The sequence below is a fragment of the Opisthorchis viverrini genome (assembly GCF_000715545.1).
Source record: "Opisthorchis viverrini unplaced genomic scaffold opera_v5_129, whole genome shotgun sequence".
Lineage (NCBI taxonomy): Eukaryota > Metazoa > Platyhelminthes > Trematoda > Opisthorchiida > Opisthorchiidae > Opisthorchis > Opisthorchis viverrini.
In genome coordinates, this window is record NW_008751783.1 from 1,281,968 (window position 1) to 1,301,494 (window position 19,527).

At 40.9% G+C, this 19,527-nt stretch overlaps 1 protein-coding gene across 1 annotated transcript in view; it reads left to right on the plus strand.

Moving 5' to 3' along the window:
- Nucleotides 1-18,581, plus strand: part of T265_06262 (hypothetical protein) — a gene marked incomplete at both ends in the record, with an annotated part of 39,923 nt that extends 21,342 nt beyond the window's left edge. The window contains one exon of the mRNA XM_009171472.1: nucleotides 18,272-18,581. The remainder of the gene's footprint in view (nucleotides 1-18,271) is intronic.
- Nucleotides 18,582-19,527: the final 946 nt, after the last annotated feature.

Genomic DNA, 19,527 nt, shown 5'->3' on the forward strand with positions numbered 1-19,527 from the left:
AGAGAACATTTCAGATAACACAAACATGCATACAGTTGGCCATTCCGTTTAACACGGTTCTACCTAAGAAATCCGGAAAACTTCTGGTGAGTGTTTGGAGTCTCTTTTATCTTAAAAAATTTCACGTTACTGCTGATCTTTATCACAAACAAGCCAATCTACAAAGATATTTTTCTAGTTGTAAGGTTCCGTTTTTGAAGAATGATGGAACCCTGCTTGAATTCATGTGTCTTACTGAAGCATCATCATTGTGAAGAAACTAAATTTCAGCAAAACAACAGTCGATATCCACATAAAATTACGGTCATAATTCTAGGGCTAAGATTTGGTACCTTAAATGGTATAAATTTTAGTCAGATTTGTCTGACAAAGTGCATGCTTACTCGTACTGGGAACGGTTAGTTTTCTTCATGGTTTTTGAAATTCTTGTTGGCAGTATCTTTTTGGTCTAACAAATTTTCAGTAAGCATGTCAGAATTCCTAGCTTCGGCAAGAAAACATCTAGGTTTATAACAATGAAGGATAGAATTCTGTGATTCCAGACTCATGGGAAGTATCACATTTCCCTTCAAAAGTTTCAAAACCAAGTCTGAATACTTAGTTTTGGTATATTTCAGTCGGAAATGTGTTTTGTGTGATTTAGAGAGTTTTTTTAATAATTCAGGATTACGGTGCTGATGTGCAAGTGCGACAGATACAAAAACTCCGTGCAAGCCTGGACTGTACCAGGTTGAGACGACTCCTATTCTGGTTAGAAAGTCTGAGTGCATAAACTTTGCAATGGTCCACCATACCCTTGAAAGCTTCAGCAGGCTTGTTGATCCTCAGTTCAAACGCAACGGCAAACAACTGATTACGAAAAATTTCGAATAATTCAACAATGCTCAACTGTTTGTCCGTTTGAGTTTTCGTTAGGTGAGAAAGAACCGCACACAAAAAACAACCTCAAAAAGCAATTCAACACAATAAGCCCGACAGAAGTAATCTTTGGAACTTACATATTTTCGGTAACCGGCTAACGTACGTCGTGACGTTTGTTGCCATCCCAGAAGCGGATGGTTATACTTACTTAATCCCGTATTGTGGATGACCCACCAGTCTCTAGTTACTGTAAAGTTGTGATTTCAGACCCTTCGTTCACCAGACTGGAAAACAATTCTAAAGGAATGGAAATCAACACAAATTGATGCTCGCTTAGCTAGCTTGTGTTTCCAATAACGTACTTGCAAACTATTTAGTCACCAGACTGAGAACAATTCTAAAGGAATGGAAATCAACACAAATTGATGCTCGCTTAGCTAGCTTGTGTTTCCAATAACGTACTTGCAAACTATTTAGCCACCACAAACTTGGCACGTCTATTCTTACGCTTTTTTGCCAGCCTTATCCCGCCTGAGTTGCTAGCAGCCGTAAATGTGCAGAGTATTTTGCACTTTAACGCACTCTACGAATAGATTACGGTTTGTTGTGCTGTCTGAAAGATGTTTATGAGCCAAAGCAAAGTTCGCCAAAATGCTAAAACAGTGTAAATGACCATTAGTAGTCATAACTTGGCGTCGCCCAGGAATTTCCAGAGGAGATTTATGCGAGGTTCAAAGATGAAACGGACCTGTAATTGACCGACAGATCAATCGTTGAATCTGGTTTCAGTTTCCGACCCGCTAAGTTTAGTTGCGTATCACAAATATTCGCATGAGATTAAAAATTCTACGATCTCCTCCATCCATCTGTATTTTTATGCACTGCGCGACTGGTAGCTGAACGCTGGTAGAAGCACCATCATAAAAATCGATGTGCAGCAAAATAGTTAAAGCATAGTAGTCTGGAAACTAGATAAAGGAGTTTCAAGTCCTCAAGGTCAGAACTATTTTCAAATATTTGTTTCTGTCTAACAGCTCTTTTGCGTCATAGCTTAGTGCACCTGCAAGCCAACAAAAGTGCTTATGGTTCTTTATTGATTCTCTATGAAATTTGTTCATTTAGTATCATTCTGGCTGGCAGAAAGAGTGCAGTGCTGTCTTGGTCAGCCTACATTACTGATTACCGTTAATGTCTAACCAGCACAAAACTGAAAAACTCAGATCCAAAATGTCACTCCCAGATGGAGTTTACCAGATGCAACCTTTTGAAGAAGAAAAATGCGTATTAAGATCCTTATCAGTGTTGCGATTCTGTATACTCACTGCCACAGGTGCACATCTGTACCAATGGGGCTAACTGTTTTATAATTCACGTTTGCTTTTTCAGTTCACTTTAACGCTCTAAGCTTTGCACGAATAAAGTTATTAAACGCAAAACAAGTATATGCCGCCATGTTTAAACCGTACACCATGTTCCATCCCTCCCCCCAAGATCAGACCTACTCCACATAAACTGCTTCCACAGCCTTTCACACAGCACCCTTCCCGGGCCCAGTGTGGTGCGCTACCCAGAGAAACACCATATCGCAATCGATCGCCACGTAGGCCAACAGTGGCGTTGCTGCAGCAGGAATTTATTCGTCTTGTACATGGAGCTAACGATTCTATTTTTCGTCCTTTAGTCGACTGAGCACTGCAGTTACATGGAAAGTTCCCGGAATGCCAGCCCGGAATCTCCATAACTTTTAGTTCATCGCTCGTAAGACGTAAAATTAAGTACTTTGGTGGCACGCTTTGGTTTCCTTGGTGCCCAGTCGAGATTCAACCAAATAGTTTAAAATGTTCTTTAGCTGCATGAAGACTACTTCATTTTCTAATGAAAGAAAATTCAAAGTACCAAAACATTTTTCCGTATATGGCCTACGAAATCTCTGAACAGCTTCCTACAGGTTTTGCTTTACCTAAACTGAAGACAATGATTCTCGCCGCAAGTATTACTTGGTGCCCAAGTACGGCCTAGGATTGGAAGACGTCAGGAGAACTAACCTTCCTGGTGAGCCACGAAACATCCAAAGCTTTATATTCGCGATCCACTGTCTTCATCGCCTTGATAAGTAGTATCTTTTAGGGGAATGACACGACAGACCATAGCAACCGATCGATATCATCGTCGATCCATATCCATTAATCGATTATCAATTCATTTCACTGCAAGACAACATCGAATTACGACTCTTGATTACGGGCTCAAACTGGTTGTGGAAAAGTGTTGATATGAGATACACCTAGACAATTACAAATGGGTATGGATGGCTAAGAGCAACATTCAAGTTTGCGAGCGGACGAGAAAATCCTTTGCCAGATTGTGAAAAGCAGATTAAGTCTTGTCGCAAAATGCAACAATACTCGGTTATTCCTCAGTATAAATAATCAGCCAGCACTATTGAAAAGCTCGTGTAATCTCTTTAAGAAGATGTTCCATTTGCAAACAGCAGCCAAGCGTAAACACCTGCAGCTAATAAAGTTCTATGTGCCCGAGACACTTGAATTTTTCCGATAAGAGTGATAACTACAGCGGGTGGTAGTTTGTGCGGCCAAACGAGGTGAAACACGATCAAATATAAGTAACGGTGCAACGGCAATCCCAGCCAGTATGATGCAGATATTGCAGTGATGGGGTGAGATCGTGAGTGACTGGAAGGAAATTGCTGTGCTTATGGCCTGGCCAGCAGATTACGCAACTTGTGAGCAGTATAATCCGCGATCACTCCTTTCCCGCACCTGAGAGTCGGGCCGACAGTTCCAGACAACTCCCCTGGTTCATCCACAATCTAGATAAACAACAAACTAGAAAAGCGGTTGTTGTATATTTCGAAAAATGCTCGCATAAATTCGCTGAAAACAGTAGCCAAAAAGACATATTTCGCAGTGCCATTCGGAGCAAATGTTACTCTACTAAATACAACTGCCAAAATGACTTTTGGCTTCATTCGACTTCTATCACGCTAAAAATTTACCAGCCAATCTGTCATCTAAGCCCGACATCCCAGTTTTCAATCATCTACACGGAAGCCCTTAGCAAAAAACACTAACCAAACGACAGAATTGTGTACCACCTAAAATACTAAGTCCCTCTAGGAAACTTTCGGCAGCGTAAAAGTAAATGAAAAGATAAATAACTTTACAAAACGAGTGCAGGTATCATCTAGCAAGTCGTCACTAGAGGAGGCATTCGCCATGCCGTCAAGTAATACTGAAATGATCTCATGAATGTGTAGCGCTGTATCCTGCCTAAATTCGGGTCAGTCACATTGATGGTCAACCTGTCACGACCGAAGAGTTAAGTGTCATAACTACTGGTTGGAGGGTCACGAGTTCAAAGCTCCCAGGGGTCATGCGAGGTGCGCATTTCTGATGATCCTCATAGGAATAAAACGCTGTACAGTGGTTCTCGGTTTCACTTGCTTTCACTTGCGGGAAGAAATTACAATTGAAAATGTAAAAATACTGCAACCATGTGGCTGAGGGAGTAATCATTTTTCTGAATTTGTTTCGACTGGTTTACAGATGTAATAAACTGTGAAAACAGTCACACGACTGATGCACGAAGGATTCGTTTTTTACCACTTTCGAGCACTTCCGAAGAAAACAATACAACCATCTGTACAACTATGATTCAAGCTTTGTGGGTAACACGTACAACTTCCCCGAATACTTACTAACCTCTTTATTTCCATCTAAATGTTTCACACAAAAAACAAAGTTCTTTTGTGTCAAGGCATTTCCTGTACCATTTCTACGAGCGCAGTTCCCCATAAAGTTATCCCATGTAATTTCCAAGCTCACAGAGAACACAATCTCAACATGTCGATTTCACCAAACGATCAACATTTTCCACCCACGTTTGCTTCTTTAGGAAATGAAAAAACAGCCATGTTACCTTTCAAGCATTGAGATTAAACAGAAATATCTGTAGCGCGAAACCTGTTGTGAATGAAACGCTTATCGTTTCCCCAAAAGCGCATGCAGATGCCAAACCTAACGATTTGCAGATGTGACATCTGTTTATTTGGAGATGAAATTTTCGTCAAATATGCAAGGTTTCCATGAGGCTTTCGGAACAAAACGAATTCTAGGGTAACGTTTAAAATTGGAGGTAACAGAATGTGTAAAGCCGTCATGGCATCAAATGATGTAACGATTTGCGGCTTTTCTAGAAGATATTTTCCTTTCTACTAAATATTTAACATAGAAGCTGACTGTGGGACTCCATGCAAAAGTTCATTAAAATGAAAATGCGTTGTAATTTATACTTATGCCATTAAATGTGCGTCAATTTATTGAATCCTCATATCAAAGGAAATGATTTTGCAGGACCCCTCTTCAAGAAAATGCACTTATCGGCGAGCTTTTTTGCCTTTAATTGGAAGAGTAGCCAAACCTTCGCTACATCTTTTGGTAATGACATCTCTCAAAAAAAGCACAAGTGGTCATGGACTGTGAAACGAGTTTCAGCAACTTTTTGCTTAGTGTTCCACCAATTGGATCCCCTGTTGTTTTTCATGAACACAGACCGTAGTCGTGCTAATGGATGACCGTAGTACTTCTGCATGCCAAAGATAAATATGCTCGTTCAAGGCGTCTTATAAAGGCTAAAAATAAAATCTTTTTGAAAAAACGGGTGCCTAGTCTTATTATGCAAATTACGGGTGTGCGGTTTTGAGAGCCATGTGGTGATGACGAACTGTTCCAAATTCGCACGAGTTAGTCCAATTGTGTGAATGCGTAAATGGGTCTTCCTATAGGACATGCTCCCTAAATTGGTAACTTGTGAATGATATATGAATATTGGGGCATATGTGTGTAAGAGGTGTCTTTGTCAGATTTTCAACTGAACTCATATTAGCGAAATCCGAGTGCAAATCTATGACGGTTCGCTTGTAGAGTGGTCGTTCCTGGTTAGCAGCAGATAACATTTTTTATGCAATACAATGTCTAATCTGCTTTTTCTGTATGTACTCATTAAGTACTTTTCAAACTTTTGGCTGTCTGTTCGCGGTATTCCACAAAGGAAGACCACTCTGTCGTCATTACTCATGAGTGGTCTTTCCAGACAACAAAAATCCTGCTATAGACAATAAAATTCTTCGGCCACTCTCATTTTATTGCCATAAAATTCATTGATCTTTCTGCTTTGCCATTGCTGAATGTCTACTTTCACTGGGTTTATCCACATCATATTTACCCACCTTCTAGAGGAATTCAAAATGCAGTCAGGCTGAAAGAAAATTCTCATGTCAACATCCATTACTTTGAAGTAATATGGAGTAAAGAGGACATGAGTAAACCTTCAAATAAAAAGTGCGAGTAGAAAGGACTTAAACGTCCTCGGGAAATACACTCATTTTCAAATCAGCTCAGTTTTCACAATGTCGAAGAGTTTTCTGTTGCCTTTTGAGTAGTTTCCTTTATGACTTAAACGTCTTTCCAATCCATACTCAAATTTATCACTTTCAGGTCAAACAAATCCCTTTTCACTTTGTAAAATCTTAGGATAGGTATCTTGAGCAGTTGACGATGGCATACACCGGAGCTTAATGGTTAATATAGAAGGCACGAGGCATATAAATGTTACTCGCTTACATGGAAGCACGATAAAACTGCAAGGATTTAGGCATATAAGCCCAATAGGTCCCCGATAATTCGACGGTTGCAGAATTCACACAGCTAGTAGAACAGTAAAAGCCAGAGTTGTTCTCCGAGCGCACCTACGTAAGTATTCTTGAGTCTCCTACTTCAGAACCCTCTTAAATAACAAAATAAGCCGTTGAACCAGGCACCAATTCTATCACACTGTGGGACGTCTTCCAAGGAACAATACAGATTTCTTCGTTCGTTATTTCAATGATGAAGAACCTCGTAATATTTGAAACAGAAAATATAAAATATTGCAAAGGAGTGTTTTTGTATATCAATAAGTGTCAATTTCGTCACTGGCATGTAGGTACGACAACTTCGGGCAGTCTCCTGTTATGTCGGACACTTAATCATAGAGTTTTTCTCAGAATTAACTCATGTGATTTGCTCTCTGGAACCAGTTTTTTTGGTTTCTAAATAGCGTTGAAATCTTTGGCGGCAACACACACCCAATACAAACAAACCAACACGCTTATACTTAAAAGAGGGACTTAGGTTTTACCCAAAGCGTATTTAGTCCCCTAGGGAAAACCCTTGGGTAAACAACAAATGATCATTTTCTAGACGCGGTGTGAGTAGGAACCTATTGGGTTGTTTTTTTTAATTTTATTACCGGGTTGCGCAAGACTGCAATATGAATTTATCCGCTGTAAAATGAGGTCAACTGAATTTTCTGTTGAACAGCTCAAAGTAACTGCACGAAAGAAGAGAGATATCTTGTTGAAATGTAACATTAGCAATAATTCCGACTCGAGAAATTTATTATAGCAAAAAATAACTGCAAAAAATTTATTTTAGCCATCACAAGTATTTATGTGGAGGAACTATGCTTCACAGAAAATGTTTTTAAAAAATATTCGAGCTAACTGATTTGTCAATTTTTTTCTAAAATACCAGACGACAAAATTTTCGAGAAATACAAGACATTAGACAGCTGACGCAAGTCAAGTACTAAAACCAAATGAACTGACACTGACAAGCAAACTGAGAAGTTAGGAATAACGATACCCTGGGTTCACTGAGAAAGCATACCGCGTTGATTTATTTGTACCAAGTAGATCTGAAGGCGCACACTTGCCCTCGGTTATGTGGCTCTTGACCGAGTTTGGCGAGTTTGGCGACTTTTAGTCACAAATCGCGAAGACATCAACATTGCTCCATTAGTTGAATGTTCCTTCTCACCTGCTTGTGTTTACATGGTTCACAAAAGAGTACTTGGAATACATTGATGGGATTGACTGCCTGAGGAACATCCCTAACTCAAGTTCATTGGCTCTTTCATAATTTGTGTTGTGTTGCGGGCTGGATAACTCGTAATTGGCTGGCTCATTGAAAGTATTGCCTCAACAACCTGGCACTGTCGTATTGTGTTCAAACCTAGTGGCCAACCATCCTCTGCAAATCTTTACCCGTGAAGGTTATGTTTCCTGCCAGTGACATACGCTTCGATCTCGTTTTTTTTTGTTAAATCCTTCAAGAGGGTGTCTGCCTCTGTCTGACTGATGTTGCTCAACAAGTTTGATGAGTTTCGGAGCTCAGGAACAATCTTCACGTCATATCAAAAAACTAAAAAGTTCAAAATACTCTACCTCGTCATGAATATCTTAAAGTGACCTTTGCATGAGACTCAGCCATTCAGACAGTTGTGAATCCCTGAGATTTTCTGTGAAACGAATATCATTGGGATCTAATAGAGGTAATCCCTCACCGAGTCTCCATATCACACCGTCCAAAATTTTCCAAAATGTGGATGTAGACGCCGGCGACGAAGAAGAGTGCGGATCAACTTGAGCGCCTGTGAAAAGCGAGCGTGGCTAAAAGGGACGTGACGTCATCTTGCAACTCGACCAAGTATTTTGAATAGAATAATTTTGGGTTCAAAGGGTCACCTGCTATCTCGTTCTACTGTTAAGAGGACCACCTTTAAGATGAGTGTCATAATTGTGACGTTCTCCGCAGTTACATGGGAGTTGGCATACCCAATGAGATTCGGCTGCAGTAGTGAACGACGGCAGCGGCAACCCCGTAGGATATTTCAGAACGAGTAATTTCCAGCGCATTACATGTTCAGTTTAGTGTCGCTGCTGGGTTCTGTGTCGTTATTTTTACTGTTTCCTCTAGCTTCCAGGTGTCCCACGTGTTTGTTTTAACATCTTCTTTGGTAATATCCCCGTGACTTGCAAGGGATACGCGTTCTACTACGAGGTCCTGGTGAGTGATCATAACTCACCAGCGACATAGTTTAATGCTGAATCCAAACGTGACTTTTAAACGACCTCTTCACCAAGTTCCGTTTGTCTTTCCGCTGAGTGAAGAGGAGAAGTGTATCTTTTGGGTTAACAGCGTAGGTTTTTGTGGATACAAATTTCAACAAAACAATCTCCTTTACGTATTTTAAAGACGTACATAACTGGCAATGGGCTTATTTCTCATGAGTTATAGCAAGGTCTGGGTGAACACTCTTCATACTACAAGAGCATTAATAAATGTATTCCATGTCCCTGATGATTACCAGAATATCATAGATGTAGCGTCAATAGTCGTTCCATTTTAAAACAGATTCTCTCCCTTTATTTGAGAAGATTAGTTGAAACTAGGCCCAGTGCCCCATTGAGACACCTTGGACCTGTTGATAAGACGGTCGTAGGAAATTGGAACCAACATGTTCACTGCACAACAGTAGTAGTTCTTGAGAACCCCTGTCGAAATTTAAGGCGAACATCTTCTGGCTCAACATACAAGATTAACCGTTCGTGCAAGGCGGTTTTAGCGGAAAGCAAGCGTCTACTCATTTCAAAATTAGAATAAACCTTCCAGGGCGTCCAGTGAGTCTGAAAGACTGCGCTTCAAAAATCGTGAATCATTGGCTTCAAACGTCGAAGTACCAACATACCAGTTTACGTCAGCGCAATCTTGGCATGGCTAGGATTAACCGTAACGGTATATCCGGCTTACATCTATTTCGAACCTCGTGTAGTTCGCCTGGTGAATCCAGGGGCTTGTGTACTTTGTCTTCTCTGCAAACATGTTTGTGGACGTCTAGATCATGGGTTATTCTGCTTTTCAATTAGCTAACAAGTTCTTCTTTGCCCAACAAACCACTGTAATGTCATTTAGTAAGACCAGCATCTTGGGTATGTAGTCCCGCTTATGTCCCAACAATTTCACGATCCAAACACTTGTAAGACCTGGAAATGTTACTTGGTTGCAGTACACTTGCCATTTATGTGGGCCCATCGTGAACAGTACCAGCCATGTTATTTTCCAATTAATTGTAGCTATCGCTAGTCACAGAATACAGCTCTGACAACAACTCACACTTTCAACTAAATCGCCACCTCGCGAATACGAATTTCTATGGGAACATTCTCAACCATGCAAAACGATGATGACCACAGGGCAATGGGTCGAAGATAATGGAAAAAAGCAGATCTACTCTAACAAGCGACTTTACTAGTGCATCGGAAAGAACTTGTCAAGAATGGTTATTAACCATGCGTAGTGAATATGGAACTAGTGCCGCACTACGGTGAACCTCAGATTTTCACGTTGGGTGGTAGTCTCCCGCCAGAGGCCAACAGCGCATTTCGACACGACGCATTATTCACATAGGCGTCCCCGAAGTGCCAACCTCTGTCCTACACTTTTCACATCTGCAATTCTACAACATTCACAAACATACAGTCTTAGTGCCTAACATAGAAAGATGATATCAGTGTGGATGTTTTTCCTCAGTGGCCGAACATCTTCCAGGAAACCTGGATCGCCTCGAGTAGCGGTCGAAGTGTGAGACCTAACTGTGAGTGTGGAAAGTACATATCTGCGCGTCGGTACTGATGACTCTTCTAGATGGGACATTCCTAAACGACTCTGGGGTTATACTGACGACTACCCTTGAGACAAACATTCACACCGATCTGACTTCTGCGTTGGCCATGAGTATGTCGCCTGCACAAGAAGTCGCTCAGTAGTCTTATGCCGGCAATCTGAGATCTTCTGTGACCCACTCTAGTCCTCGTCCAGAACACGGTGGGGACTTAGCGTATCACTGTACGTCAACAGAAGTACAGATAGTGAGAGTGCAGAGAAACGCAATGCATCTGGAGGATGGAATATGAAGACACGTTACAGTTCCCACAATCTATTTCTCCAAATTGTCGCCAGAATAGAAGTAACCTGATCGTCATACAATGCATAATACGAGGTAACGGACCACTGCGCAGCGAAGATCGATAGAAATAATAACGTTCCACCGCTCGGAAAGCAGACATTTTCCGAACTCCCCCAACACCGCACTGTCACTACCCGGGGCTCGCCACCTGATGATGTTCTGGATGGAACTGATAGCAATATTTTGCAAGTGAATCCGATCATTGAGAAGCACATGGCACAATTCTCAGCAGTAAGTACCGGAAAACGCAAAGGCCCAAACAAATTTTTTATCTGCCTTAATATTTAAAACTGAGTCAAGTTCCTCTCGCTCTTCTGTTTTTCACCATTCCCATCATTTCCGATGAGGGTGCTCAAACAAACAACCTTATTTCGATTTTAAGTAAATCGCAGATTAAACAGAATAACTACTTTAGAAGCCAGTCTGTTTTACCAGCTGCCCCGCCTCTATACTATAATTAGTGATGACCTGGTTTCCGGATTGATTTGATAGATCGAACATGATCGGATTTACGCTTCTCAGGATGCGTATTGCTATATGCTGGTCGTATTTGGTTGAATACCCTATACGCTCCGCACCTGATGGCAAATAGAAGAGGTTTGGCATAAGGAGGTAGACTAAATCCGCCACTGTGCACAACAGGTGATCCCTAGCGTTTGTGGAGTAAAACTGAATAGTTGTTACCCACATTGCACACAGAGGGTCGATGTACTCTACCCATACGATCAGTCACAGGCTTACATATATGACTTGTCAATGTTTGGTCTATACGACGAGAATCACCTCCAGTGCACTTATATGCTGAATCCACCGGAAAGACTAGTGTACTGAAGCAGTCATTGGCATATACGGTATGGCAGTCAGTTTATTCACGAAGTAATACAACACCATACAGCAAAATATGCTGCGGCCCATACTGAGTAGGCAGAAGGGGGTGGGGACCTTCACATAACCCTGCAAACCAGGCCAGATATATATATATATATATATATATATTACGCAGTGTGAAACAGAAGGAAAGCTAAAACAAGCCAAGTAACATTTGGGGCTGAGCTGGGTCTTGATTCACTCACTAAACAGATCTTTGGTAAAATAATAAAGTCTCCAGCTGTGATCTCAGCCGCCCCGTTTTCTTTTACAATTCGTTCGGTCAACGTCAAAGCCAATCAATGGGCCATACGAACATCTTACTCTGTATGCGTCAGACATTTGTTGAACATCGGAATTCTAGCATCGTGTAACCTTAGACATCAGATAAGAGTATACTGTGGATTCTCTCAACGGGATCACTGCAGGAGCATCTACATCAGGCCCAACAAACACAACAGACTAAATGACACACCCGAAAAAGGGAAGAATTGATAGCTCATTCAACATGTCAAACCGATAAGCTAGCTCTATTCATGCTCTTATGAGTGATAGTTATACTCCATTAGTCTGATACCCTGATGGACAGAATGTATAGAAAGCAATCATAAGATGCGGAAGTGATCATGGTGTCATGATACTGCGCACTTTGCAACCAACTTTAGAGAATTTTGACATCGGGCGACGAGTGTTGAAAAAAACTGTGGTGAAACAATTGATGAGACAAAAAGTACTATTGTGAAGACCAAAAAGAGCGACATGGCACGTGTAGAAAAGTGCGACTTTAACCAACCAGAAATACCAAGCCGTGTCTGCACTTTTACGAAAGTAAGTACATTTGCATTCTGCCGGCCATCACCACTACGGATGTCTGCTATGGGTCGGTATAGGACAATAAAGCTATTATTCCGTCATCCCTATCCCTACAATGGGCGCCTTTCAAGTCTTTGATTTATGGCCTCAGCAGTTAGGAAAGATGCAGAGAAAAGTGAAGAGTGTTACTCATATTATGTGAACACAAAAACTTAAAGGAGAATAAACACAGACAGACCATTTCTTACTCCAGTAGTTGAATTTATTGTCTCGTTTATGACAGAATCTCATTCAAACCAAGGGTGAACGCTCCTACTCGCTAAAGTCATTGAAGTAAGGCCGGAAACCCTTGCGGTTTTAGGACATTGATAACTTATCTCGCCGCGTTCTTTCAATTGATTGTACAATACTAATGGTCCCGATAATATGACAAAAGGCTTTTTCGACCAAACTAGTGAACTAGACAAAACTAGACGTTCTCTCCCCCTGGTACTCATATATTGATTGTCGTGTAACAAAAGTAGATGTTAGTGACAGGTTGTTCCAACCTCAAAGCATATTCATTTTTTACTCACCCAGTTGCTCAGTATCGATTGTTTTAATAGAACAAAAGAGAACGTATCCCATACCACACAAAATCAAAATGAACTAGTTCACACCTGTTCAATTTGATTTTATGGTGTAAGCAAAAGTTGGTAACGAAGGGTGAGTACCAGTTTCTTGAGACAGGCATTCCACGTACATGACTGAAGACGGGTGGGAACCGTCGACCTCCCATACCGCTCTACCACCAAAATCTTCCGCTCAACCGTATTTCCGCAACTGAGCTTTGCATTTGATAGACGTCAACTGATAATCCACTATGCCATTTGCCGCATGCTTTCAAAGTGCAATTGCACACATGTGGTGGAAAGCAAGTCAGGTGCATACCAAGCTGTATGGAACGGTAAAAGGGAGTTTGATGGTTCCTTGTTCAGCCTCGGAGTTTTTATTCCGATCACAGTAACAGTTCGTAATCTGCCAAATCTTCACCCGCATTTCAACAAATTCACGTTATTTGTCATTTGAGGTTGTCACCCTGCCACCTGGTGAGTGCTCTGGAGATAGTCCTGTTGTGAATTTACCACATGTATCATGGCATACTTATTCAAAAGTGAAGAACAGCATAGGATTAACAATCTATCCCATTTAAGTAGATAACAGTTATATCCTGTAGTTAATGAAAGTTCTAAAACCGACAACTGGTCCCAACTCTCTCTAACCGCAAAGACCAAATCACAATGAATTTCGTGAAGTAAGCCATCCAGATTAGGCTGTTCGTGTTAAGTCGTTATTCAGATAAACCCGAATAATGATGTTTGCGAGTGCAGGTCGCATTATACGAGACTGGATTCTTCTTAGGAATGATTCAAACTTTGATTGTTGGTCACAGTTAATCTCAAAATTCAAATATAAAAGATAGATGTCTTCCTCAAAATCACAAACCAGTGATATATTCCAGTCCCCTAGTAGTGTTATCTAAATAATCAACTCCGTAAAATTACTGAGTGATTATTTCCCTGGTGCATAATGACATTTAAATGTTTCTCAAAAATTGCTCACAGTTCTTGCATTCCAGAATTTCTGGAGCCCAAGAAATAGGTGTTTTTGATGCTCAGTATTTCTAACAAGTGGATTTGGTTTTATAAACAAACGCAAATCACCAGAAGTGTTTCTGTTAAAGTTTCCCACCGTCATGTGTCTAAATCCAAACCGAGAGTTTCGCAAGCATGTTTTTTTTAAAGCCGTAACATATTTGTGGAGTTGGTGAGTTTGTACTTATACTTGAGTACTACCCGGATTCCCGTTCAAGGCGAGAAAATCCAAGTATAAACATATTTACATCTCACATGCTTGACAAAAGTTTAATCAGGCTACATTGCCGAATAATTCATGCAGAACATCCGGGTTTCCTTTCAATCCAGTTCCCCATGGTTGTCATTCAAACACAGAATTTGTAGACAGACTATTATTCACAAGCGGTGGTAAAGCTCTGGCGGATTATGTCACCCATTATCTGGGTGACCTTCAGATGAAAAGTAACAATCGCAGTAAGAATGGGAATAACAGTAAAATATATTCCATCATTGATGGCTTGGATAATTTTAAACTTGGTTCTTTTAAAAAAACAGAGAGTAGCTGATATGAGGAATGCAGTAATACGCAGGAAGTTAGACGGCGGCGGACGCAATTTTACGTTCCGAAAACTTTTGCATCAATATTGGATCCTCTTATATAAGCTTCAGGTTTCGTGCAGTTTCTTGTATCCCAATTTATTAGGCCAAGCTCTTTGAAATTTCTTGTGCCAGGTTCTACAGATCTGTGGTCTTTTTAAAGGAAACCAAATATATGTGGTCTATAATTTCACTCTCCGTCATCCAACTTAACCGGTGTTTGGTACCATGTCATCTGTTACTCAGAGCAAATGTATTTATTTGCTTCCTGTACACTTGCGAAATATTCGTTTTCGGAACAATGTCAGAAAGCATTTAACATTTTGTTTTCGAAAAATGGATGAGTTTAAAACACTATTTGGTACAGGCCTGTACTGAGGGAATCATAGGTGATGAAAATTCACTCCGGTCAGGTAATTGCAAATGCTTGGGGGACTCTTTATGAACAAACAAACTTTTAACCAATTTCTGGCGGGAATAAAAAATCCTGGTGTACAGTATTTCTGGATTCGTTTATGACCAATCAATATTTCAATCCACAAAAATTCAAAAATATGTACACACGATAAATTTCACAAAATCATTCACTAGCTTTCGGGCCTGGAAGGGGAAGAAAGCAGGTCCAGCCGAACTCCACTATTTTTTCAAAGATGACTCTAACACGCCTGTAATTTTGGACCTAAAAAATAAGGCGCTGTCCAGTGATCAAATGCTCAAACCATGGTTCACAGTATGGCATTGCGATGGTAAGTTTTTCATGAACCAATGTGTTTTACAAGCCCTTATCCCACACTCCGGTGGACATTTTCTCCTTAGAACACACTTATTGAAACATACTCACGGCAAGAAAGCTTTTACTTTTCGCGAACTGCAACTAACAAACTGATCCAAAACAAGGTACTGCTCTATCCAGAAATATGTCCCTGGGGTACAAAACTACCTCAACAATGCTTGTTTCCTCGTCTCGAACTGTGATAATGACGACGCGCTTCACGTACCAAAACGATTGACGTTCACTCGTGTAAGAGTGTTGTAGACACTTTCTGCGCTGTCCAATATAAAATTCCCCTCTCCCCCAAAAACAAGAGTTACAAGTACAATAAAATTTGAAGAATGATATCTCATGTGCTCTTTAGTATTTTAGATGCCGCGTTTTTAAATTTATCTAATGGCGTCGCTTTACGTGTGTTTGAACCAAAAATCATGTACAATTACCTGTCTGCTTGGTATCTGCCAGCTAAACCGGATAAAATGAGCACGATGGGTGTTCACCGTAAACTTATAATCACCGTGACAAGCTATGACCCTCAAGTCTGCCGCTTTGCATTGTCAGGTATTGTAGAACCACCGAGAAGCGCATTAGTCCATTCTCCAAAATGAATGAACTGTCCAGAGAGACCTTTTCCAGGCTGCATTATAAACTGGCTTCCTATAAAATACTGGCCTTTCCATTTGGTGCACTTTTTAGGTTTAAACTGCAGCCCATCCATTGAACCTGAGAACAGTTATGTTTTCTTGAGTTGGAGAGCAAAATACCTTATGAATATCCATTCTTCCAGGAAACCATGACTTATATCAAAGAGGGAGGATTCATTGTAAGAGCACAGATTTAAACATGCACTTTGCATATCACCAGATCCTAGCAAAAATAGCAACAGAAAATTATTTCAAATTAGACAGAAGTTCAAAAAGTTAGGCAGTGTACTTTCAAAGAGAATGTCAGCAGGGATATCCCCACCACTAATAGATTTATTTTATATCCTACCTGACCTAAATTTATTGAAACCACAGAGTGCGTATCATTCATTTTAACAACTGTATTTTGTTCCTTCATGCCTAAAGGTATTTTTCGTCCTGTGTGTTCAGAATAGCTTGACCCGTGCAGCTAGTTCAGTAAACAACGTCCGTTCCGGTATTATGATCGATCGCCTTCTTCGATCTGAATTCATAGCACGCCTAATACAATCAAAAGGAACCCTGGTAGTCCACTAATCAACTAACACAATAAGAAAGTTGATTGCAAGACCTCCGGGAAAGACCAACCAAAATACCAGAACCGGTGTTGATCACCAATTTAACTGCATGGATTGCCATGAAGTGCCATTTTGAACAAAGACAACGGAAACTATCTACACAGTTGAAAAAAAATGCGCCAGTCGAAACTCATGAGCCGCTCTCAATACGTGGAGATCAAAAAGGACCCAGATTCAGTCTGCAAATCGAGGAGTAATTGACATGCAGAAACACAGGAAAAGTCAGAAAGTTTCTAGGCTCATGCTGCTCCACCACAACCTGTCAACCTGCACGTGGACAATGGGGCAGTCTACGTATTGTGAGGAGAATGGTGATCAACTTATCGGACAACCCCGGAGGGTCTAGGGTTATATGACATTGTTCGGAAGGGTCAAACCCAAAAAATTATTCAGGGTTGACCGTGCCAATCAACTATCCAACAAACAGAGCTCGACCAATTAAATGAATCATAACCAGAGATTATTCCGGGTTGACAAGACACCCGCACAAGCGCATCACAACTTAAAATGTACACGTTGATGCACCAGTAACTTACCCCATACTGACGATGCCACCCCAGTACGTGGTGAAACGTATGCAACCTAATCGCCTGGCGCGGCGAACAAAGCAGTGACCAATTAGACAGTGTAACTTCAGTTGAAGAAAAAGGACAAAATTTATCCACTAAGCCAAACTTCAAAGGCGAGCCGATTCCCAAACAGAGGTAAGACAGTGGTTCTTTGGCAACGTGATTGCGGAAATCAAATTCCGCAAGTAGGTAAGACCCATATTAAAGCACTGTCATAGTTGAAATACACAAATTTGAGCCTCATGAAATAACCGCCCTCAACAAAGTGCTGGGGAACAAGATGAACCCTCGAGCCAGAAGAGTAAAGCCAGGTCTATATTTTGACAAAAATGTACCTGGTTGTTATGTCGCTATTGTCCGATTCAACTTAAGAGGTTATCGCGCTGTCTCTAGTACTCTTGAAAGACCCGCCTGCGTTTCGCAGCTCCCAAACCCAGTTGGTAGTTGTTCCCGCCTTGATACCTATCTAGACTCTTCCTCTAAAATGAACAATTTTGTTGCCGGAGATGTTTGACTCGGAAGAAGAATTACCAACTTGATTCATTACTGCTTTCTCCTGACAAAGAATCTGATTCGCCGTTGTGTAACCTCGCCATTTAGGTTTGCTTTAACTATTTTCATTTCCTCAAAAGATTGTTTTGTCTTTGATCTGGGTCGGTTTTGATGGAAGCACTCAATCAAACGGTTGCATTGAATCATGTAAGGGATTTTGCTTCATTACTCATCGCAAAACATCTGTTTGGGTAAGACTTGATGCAATACATATGTATTTGTACGACTGAGATAGATGTATTAACCTCTCTTGATGCATGCGCTTTGATAAAGCAGGTCGTGATCATCATTGACTCTTCAGCAACCGGATCTGCTAAGACTGTTTGAAAAGATATCAAACAAAAGAATAATACAAGAGTAAAACAAAAGAGTTTCAGTTTTATGCGGCGTGATGTGTTAACAGGTGAAGCGATCAGAGAGTAATCAGACTGTAAGCTGTGAGAACAGCTGTAAAGTAGAGGCTTTTAACGAATATTCCTTGGGTTTTATTGATCAGGTGCTGGAGGGGAACAGACCAAACACAGCAATCGGCAAACTTCTCGCTACAGACCCGGACGAAGGAGACAACGGTCGTATAACCTATGAGATCACAGCTTACTCTCCCTCCAATGAGCGAATCAACGAAACATTTCAGGTCACAGATACCGGGATTTTGATTGCACTGAAAAGCCTGGATCGTGAAACTACACCAGAGGGCTATAGATTCAAGGTAAGAACGGTCAACTTAATCAGAAAACTATCGCTCTCATCTCGCCACTTTTTAGAAGAACAGGTTGCGAAACATTTGAAAACCTGCAAATTACGAGTAGGCTGGCTTGTGTTCTTCCTCTCCTGCTTGCTTTTCTCAAAACCTATTGTTACAATTTTGCATTCACAACTTTGGCTTGCCGGGCTGTGCAGAGTATGATCTTTCAGTTGTTATCATAATTTCCTTACCTGTAACATAAGATTCAATGTGAAAAAACAGTACACATCCCGGACACTATAATGAATGGTATTTGGACGAATTTTACTGTTAACTCCAAAGAACATTTGGATTATATTAAATTTTAAGCCGGGAGACATCTTAGTAGCAGTTTGCCTACCTATAGATTGTGGCATCAGTTCACGTTCACCAAAAATCAGTCGATAGGTTAAATCCGATTTCACCGATTCCAGCAAGACAACATTCACGGAATTGAGGCATGTGAAAGTTTTTTCGTTTTTCAAAGCGACAATTAATGCGGCAATCATTGAACATTGGCAATCAATAGTCACTATGGCTTCCTGAGCTTACCGCCATCTTCCGTTCTGCAAACAAATGTTGTCACAAACGCAGTTGGCATGTGTAATCAATTCGCAACAAATCGGAAAGCACCAACTAGTTGACCGAAAATCCGCCGAAGAAAAGTCAGCGTTCTTAGTGGAGGAGGAACTGTCAAGCTGTCAAACAGAATCAGATGTGGGAATCGAACTGGAACCGGGTGGCGGAGGGAAAGAACACAAAAATAAGGATTTGACTGCAATCGCATCCTCTAGCACGTGACAGTTGGCAAGGAATGTAGACTTCTTTTCGGAGAAACAGTGACTCAGATTGTAGCATGCGATTTCGGGCGGCCAACTACGTCTGTCAAGACTGTTCTAATGGCGATTTACATTGCTATACAAAGATGATAGTTTATGTGTGACCAGACAGTCTGGGTTCAGAGGCTTGCTACGCGGTTTTCCCAAACTGCATCACCCAGATCAGTTTCACCGGGCACCGAACAAATG